Source organism: Sturnira hondurensis, unplaced genomic scaffold, assembly GCF_014824575.4.
Source record: "Sturnira hondurensis isolate 20B ecotype Veracruz unplaced genomic scaffold, ASM1482457v3 Scaffold0015596, whole genome shotgun sequence".
NCBI lineage: Eukaryota > Metazoa > Chordata > Mammalia > Chiroptera > Phyllostomidae > Sturnira > Sturnira hondurensis.
This window is the reverse complement of record NW_028088227.1, coordinates 9779964-9787418: the sequence shown is the minus strand read 5'-3', so window position 1 is coordinate 9787418 and position 7455 is coordinate 9779964. Positions and strand designations below refer to the sequence as shown.

General features: G+C 49.4%; 1 long non-coding RNA gene across 1 annotated transcript; it reads left to right on the top strand.

Annotated features, from left to right (window-relative positions):
- Positions 1-2724: 2724 nt before the first annotated feature.
- LOC119000135 (uncharacterized) lies at positions 2725-7203 on the top strand. The gene is made up of 2 exons (XR_005069250.1): positions 2725-2895; positions 5579-7203. It is a non-coding gene; the product is annotated as an uncharacterized LOC119000135 (long non-coding RNA).
- Positions 7204-7455: the final 252 nt, after the last annotated feature.

Below are 7455 nucleotides of genomic sequence, written 5' to 3'. Positions count from 1 at the left end.
CCCGCATGCCCAAGCGGCACATCCTGGGGAGGCCTGTGCCGAGCCCCTTGCTTTGCCTGTACACATTACTTTATAGACTCGATCCGTTTCAAGATTACTTCATGAAATAAGTTCTCTGTAAAAAATGGAAACTTGCTGTGTGTCTTTATTTTACTTTATTACTATGACTGATTTGAGAGAGAGAGAGAAATGTCAGTTTGTTACTTTGTTTATTTGTGCATTCACCGGTTGACTCTCACATGTGCCCTAGCTGGGGATGGAACCTGTGACCCTGGAGCACTGGGGCGGTGCTCCAAGGGACAGAGCCACCCAGCCAGGGCAATTTTTTTTTAAAAAAGACTTTACTTATTTATTCTTAGAGGGGAAGGAAGGGAAAAACGAAGGGAGAGAAACATCGATTGGTTGCATTTCGAAGGCTCTGACTGGGAATTTAACCAGAGACCCTTCATTTTGGGGGACGATGCCCAACCAACTGAGCCACACCAGTCAGGTTACTTGAGTTTCTTGCCATAAAGGAAACAGAACGAGGTGGATTCGACTACCAGGCCAAGCCCCCAGGGCACAGAACCACCGAACCCTGGGCCGCATCCCTTTTGGATGCCCCAGGAACCGCTAGACCGAAGTAAAGGGTCTTGCTTTGTGAATTATGCAATCTCATCAGCTGGCGGTGGCTCACAGAGCATAGATCCCAAGGGCCTCACCAACTTGGAGCACTCTTCTGTGCTTGATATTTCTTTCATGAATCTTATGGCTCCAAAGAAGGTCTGGTTCTGGGACCTTTAGTCACGGGAGCAAGTATCACCTGGGAGCTCCCAGTATAAGGCAGGCACTGTTCTAACACTTTATATGCAGTAAACCTTTAGTAACTAATTCATAATGGTTGTTATGTCCATTTTACAGATGAAGAAACCGAGCCTTTTTGCCTCCAGTGTAAGCACACAACCAGGATTTGGACTCAGGCAGTCTGGCTCTAGAGTCTGTATTCTTTTCCACCCCCGTGGTCCATCTCCTTAAACTAGTGAGGAGAAGGGAGGAGGAGGGATAGAACAAACAGATGCAGGACCACATAAATGGATCCTCTAAGCAGCTTCAGAAGAGCCTACCATAGGCTCTGCCTTGGAACAAGGCGCTCATGAGCCCCAGTCCCTGCATGCCCTGGAAGAAGAGGGGGGAAGTTGAACATGAACAGGATACTTCTATACAATGTGATCCATCCCATGCACAGCAGAAATTGCTGTTTTCCCAGCACATGCTAAATGTGGAAAGTTACAGTTAAAGTGGCTGACCATTAGGGGCACAGGTCTACTCAGCCACAGACCAGCTCTGGGAATTCCATTGCTACTCTGCTTCCATAAAACTTTTCTTTTTTTTAGTCAAGTCTGTTATGCAAAAGTGAAACTTAAACAAATTTACAACCTTATTAGGTTCCGTCTCTTTTTGCCTCAAGACAGCGAAACACTAGGGCAAAACCCAAGTAACAGGATTATGTCCATAAATTGAAAATCAAACCAAAAACACTCTGCCAGCAAAAGTATTTCAACTTTTAACCAATGCTGGAAAGTTTTCACGGTTTAATGGTTGGAAAAGATATTCCACTACAATCTGCAGAATGATGACTAATTTTCTATTTGCGCCAGTTCATTAAATTGCCTAATGGCAGCCATGGAAAAGCAAATGCCTTCTTGTCCCTTAAGCTTTAGCGCTTTAAAAAAATGACGAACAAGTGCATGGCAACAGAGACCAATGGAGAGTGTCCCCAGGAATTCCAGAGGGGCTGCGAATTCTAGTGGGACCGCCAAAAAGGTTCCTGCTCCCTGGGTGGCACCTGAGAGCAAAGCCGTCTTGGGGACTGGGGCCACCCCTTGGAGGAGATTGTCGCTTCCTCGCCTCAGCCGCAGGTCGAGCGCTGGTGGACCAAAACCCAGTCGCTTGCAGCGCCTCGACCGCAGGTCTGCGCCCAGCGGGCGGCTTCCCAACTCTCCGGAAAAAGCGGACCGTGGTGTCCCATCGCGCTCACACAGCTCGGCGAAAGTGAGGAGCTCAAAACACAAAGCCAGCGAGTGGGAGAAGGGGAGGGCGCTCCCTGCGCGGAGGTGAACACACAAATGGCTCTGAGCCTAGGCGCTGCCTGCGAGCCCCTCGGATCAGCTCGGGAAGGGCGCACGCGTGTTGGTGCGAAGTTCTTGTCGCCAAGCTCGGGGTACCCACAAAGCCCCTACAGCCCCCCTTCTCTGAAGCGAGGATCTGAGATAACCTAAGCCCAGGGAGCTCCCCGCCCCCAGCCCAGCCGCCCGCGCGGTGGTCCCAGGCCGGACTGGAGGGTGTCCGCCGCGCGGGAGGCTTAGACTTTCTTTTGGGCATTAAGATGGCTGGTCTGGGAAACAAAGGGAACTTGGGCCCGGCCGCGAGAGTGGCGTGCGTGGTTAGCGAGTTCGCCCCGGGTCCTGTGTGGGGGTCGCTAGACGCCTGTGCAGCCCGCAGGCAGCGCACTCAGGGAAACAAAAAGCACCCAACTCGGAGCGGGCGGCGCCGGCCCGCCCACCTGCCGCGAGCCAACGAGCCGTGGGTCTCGGGGCGCGCGACGGCCCCGGCGGCTACGGAGGTCTGGGGCCCCGGGGAGCCAGGCGGGGCGGGGCCGGCGGCAGCGGAGGAGGGAGAGTGGGTGGGTGGGCGGGAGGCGCCACGTCACGGCTATTGTAGCTGTCCGGGTATATAAGGTCCTGCCGGCGGGCTGTGCTCCCCACTTTGCCTGCGCCCATCTCGGAACCAGCGGTTCTTTTCGCACCTGGCTATCAGCGAGACTCGCGGCGCACCGACGGAGCGGACATGGGCAGAGCCATGGTTGCTAGGCTCGGACTGGGGCTGCTGCTTCTTGCGCTGCTCCTACCCACGCAGGTGAGGCCCTGGTGCTCCGCTCACACTGGGGGTGATGTGCCCGAGGGGTTGGAGACTCTCCCAGGGATTAGCCTATTCTGCCTCGGGCGCCGACTGGGACTCGAACAGAATCTGACCTGGGGGAGGGTGTTGTGGAGCCCACTCTCCAGTCCCTTTCGTGCCATCCCCACCCGTCCCGCGGCCCCGAGAACAATGCTGGTCTGCGCGTGAACTGGGAGGACCCTGCCCCACCCCAGGTTCCGTGCCGTCCATTCCTAGGCTGCTGCTTGGTGTCTACCACCCGCTTCCACTCGGGTCCGAGGCACTAGCCGGTAGGAGAATGCGCTCCCCACCCCTGGGGCGCCCAGAAATCTCAGACTCTTTGGGGAGGTCGTTCCTGAGCTCCTTGCTTTCCTCTAGGAGTATTTGTTCCCCCAGCGCACCACACAAAGAGAGGGGACGATCCCCATTGCAAGGTGGGGGGGGGGGCGCCACTCTACCATTCTCCATTCAGCTGGTTTGGGGATCCAGAGGAAACCCCTCTTATCTGGCCCTATTAACCCACCCCAGTCCCTCCAGGCTCGCGGCTGAAGCCTGGGCGGGGACCCTCTGCTGACCCTGTGCTCTCCCGGTGCGACCTTACATGTTAATCTCTTGTCACCTCTGAGCCCCGAGTTAGCGCAGATTGGTTATCTCGGAGCAGGAGGCGGGTTTCTGTCCCAACTCCCTGGCAGGCTTTGTCCCCATCTCCCCAACCCCCCAGTCCATCCCAGGGTCCGACCTCGATCCAGCGCATTCTCTGGGAACTACGCTGCCCTGCTGGGTGGGTGCGCGGCAGCCTCGGCCTCGAGGCAGGCCAGGGGCAGAACCTGGGAGACCCCAGCGGGAGGTTCCAAGGTGGGAGGAGGGTGGCTTGAAGGAACATTTCTCTAGCAGCTTGGGCTGGGCGAGCAGGAGTGGCTCTCCATTGCCTTCCGTTGGGGCTTTCTGCGGAGTGTCTCCCGAGCTTTTTCGAAAAGTTGGGTGCTCTGAGTCCTTGGTCCCCCAATAGCCAGCCTCCGGACTCACCTGGCAGCACAGCCTGAGAATGGAGCGCTCCTCGGCGGCCTCCCCTCCGCCGGCGGGTAACTGTACCCTATTGTTGTCTTACGGGTCGGCTGCGCTCCTGAGGCTTTCGCGAGTCCTCGGTGGGGGAGGGGCGCGGCCGCGAGAAACCTACTGGTCTCTCCCACCCCCGTCCCATTTTCTTTCCAACCAGATTTTTTCCCTCAAAAATTTTTAAAAGGGGGGTTCTAGATGACCAAATAAATCCAGTTTGGTAGGGAATGTTTTGTTTAATGCCAATTTAACGTATTAGAATTGTTGGCGTCGCAGAGGGCCCTTACTCAGGATGCACTGAGCTCTATTTTAAAAAGTCACCTGCTGCACTGAGATACTTTGAGTAAAAACTGGTCACCTTCAGGGATCCCGAGCCAGGTCTTGCCCCCAAACAGCACCCAGTGTAGCATAATTTCCTATGTTATTAATGCATTTCTTTTAGTGGGCGTGCTATTTCCTGGTAGGACAAGCTGAATCTTGCACACAGTAGGTGCCCAACAATTACATTTGACTTGCTCAGGATTTTTTTTATTAGTCTATTTTGGATAGGATTTGTCAAGTACATCATTTTGGTCAGTATTTGCTGAATGAGCTTATGGGTTTTACAACAATAGGAGCCGGTGCTAATGAAGGCCAGTTTCATTTTTGGACTAACAGGCGGCCTGATGTACCTGTGGACCAGACCTGCTTGGTGCCCCAACCTCCGTCTTGCCTGTAATTAGAAGCCCTAGTAAACCCTCCCCTTCAGGGAGAGCTGAAATCTCCCATTTGCCTTTGTTCCGGGACAAAGGAGAGATTATCACGTGCCCCACTGGACTGTGCATTTTGTGACTCGAAAAATCTGTGTTGAGTGATGCCACTCAGGCACTGGGACACTGAGGGGACTGCAGTTCTTGGCCACAGAGCTGGGCTTAGTGACCAGGCAGGAGGGCTGCTGCCGGTGAAAATTAAACGCTAAATCCTCTTGGTGCCATTTCAACTACTTGGTGTTTCGGGTGAAATCATTTTTCCTTAAGGAAAGGGCTCACTGTATTTTTAAATTTAAAACAAATGCATTGGCTATTTTTGAGAAGGATTATAATTTCAGGGTTTCAAGTGAGCAGATACTACATGTCCATTTAAGTTAAAACCAAGGTGGTGTGAAATGGGCGTGGGGGAGTTACCAAGCCGATCCCCGAATAGACAGTGACTCAATTCTAGTACCGTAAGTCTCTACAGCATTTTAGGTTCCAAATTATTGGTGCAGCTTAATCTCTTTTCCCTTCCTGGGAAATAAAGGAAACCTTTTGTAATGCGGGTGTATCAGTACCGTCACACAAACTCCTATATTACTTTGTAAATAATTAAGGATAAAGTGAAGAGCGTTTTTGCTTGTTTTTGGCTGTTCCAGTCACTTGGCACCTCTGGGTGGTTTGCTTTGAAACGATAGAAATGTTTTCGCGTGATGTCAAGAAGAATTCAGAATTAAATCCTGTGGCAAGGGAACAATGGGCAAAGAACAACCTAAGAAATCTTACCTTCACTGCATGTTACGTGTATGGGGAGGCAACTCTTGACAAATGGAAATTTATCAGTGTAACTTCTTATATATATTTATATCTTTTAGATTTATTCAGATTCATCCACTACCGCGCCTGCAAATACCTCCCCCCACAGTAACAGTAGTACCACGTCTAGCCCCAGTCCAACGAATACCACTACCACCAAGGCGAGTGGTGGTGCCCTGCAGTCGACCGCCAGCCTTGTGGTGATTTCCTTCTCTCTTCTACATCTCTACTGTTGAAAGACTCGGGCCAAGACACGTCTATACTTCTTTATCTTCTAAACCCAATCCAGATGGCGTCCAGTGTGACAAGGAAAAATCATAGCTTTGAATCGTATTCCACACCTAATTTTATTGACACAGAAAATGTTGAGGATCTCCAGTTTGATCGGCCTGAAGAGCGTGTTCAAGGCTTGACGAGGTGATGAATGCCAATATTGAATCTGTTGGACTTTCATATACGAGGTGAAGAGAAACACATCCAAAATTAGTTCAGAGGTGATTTCCTTAAATGTGGCTTAAAAAGTATGGGCACATAAAATGCTACCTTGAAAACGAATAGATTCTGTGTTATGTAGAGATACAAGATGGAAGTTGGAACAGAGTCAGTTTTCCTTTGGTTCATTACAGTTATAAGGCCATAAAATAATTAGGTAATGCAAAAAGCTATTTATATGTACATTAGAAAGGTCTTCCAGGTGTTTCTGTAAATCCTCAATGTATTATTGTCTCACAGCGCTAATTTAATGAGGATGTAACTCTAGATAAAGTTTTACGTTGTTAAGCTATCACTGGTCTCTTGGGGAACTGAACTCTTTTCCTCTGAAGCTTTGGACTTGACATAGCATTTGGCTTTTTGGGTAATAATTGATATGCACCAGGGCAATGATGGATTAGAATCTACCCCAAATCCAAGCATAATTAGTAAATTCTGCTTATATTCAACAGGAGCACCAGATTAATTTAGCTAAACTAATTCCAAAGAGTAGAAGTACACTGACCTCAACTAATGTCAAAGTGCTTTTTATTTCTGCATAAGTTGAGTGATTTTTACAATAGAAAAAATGATCAGTTTTGACAAATTTTAAAATTGAAAAGGCAGATGATAAGAAGAAGCCAAAACTGTAAATCAGGTTATTTGGGAAGTGAAGACTGGAAGCTTGCATTAAATTCAGAAAAACTTTTGTACTCTTTCTGTACATACTTTTTTTAAAAGTAGGAATCAAAATAGTGTTGGAATACTTTCTGTTGTTGGCCAATATTTTTAGATAGTTAAAGCCTGATCCAAAGCCTAATGTAGGCTTGATTCTGGAAAGCAAATCTTTTCACAACTGCCTCGATGCACAGAACCTTTTTAAAAATTGACATTCCCTAAAGTCTTTCGTTCGCATGGTCACACACTGAGGCTTAGATGTTCCAGTATCTGACGTGGCCACGGTAGTCTCGATAACCGAAGTCATTGTTTTCCATCTTTAGAAACCTACCCAGGAACACTGTACTCAGCAGATCTCAAGCTATTGTGTGTGTGAATGAACATTCCCTTTTGTTTCAAACCTGAATGCTGTACATCTATTTTGGATTGTATATTGTGTTTGTGTATTTATGCCTTGATTCATAGTAATTTCTCATGTTATGGAGTTGATTTGCATTGAACACAAACCATAAATAAAAAGAAATGGCTGGAAAAGCAACTCACTGCAGTGTTTTTACTGACTTTAATCATAGGACATGATGGTGCTAAGAGACTGGCTAACAGGTATGCGTTCCAGATATCCTCACGGCCCCCAGTGCAGTAGCAGCCCAGTGTCCCCTGGGTGGTCAGCCACTTGCGTCAGCATTCCAGCTTCCCACTTTGTCAACGCAGAGGTCTGAGCTACAGTGTTTGCGTGGCAGTGTACTCCTCAGTTCAATGGGATTATTGCTGTGCCTCCCGGTGGAAG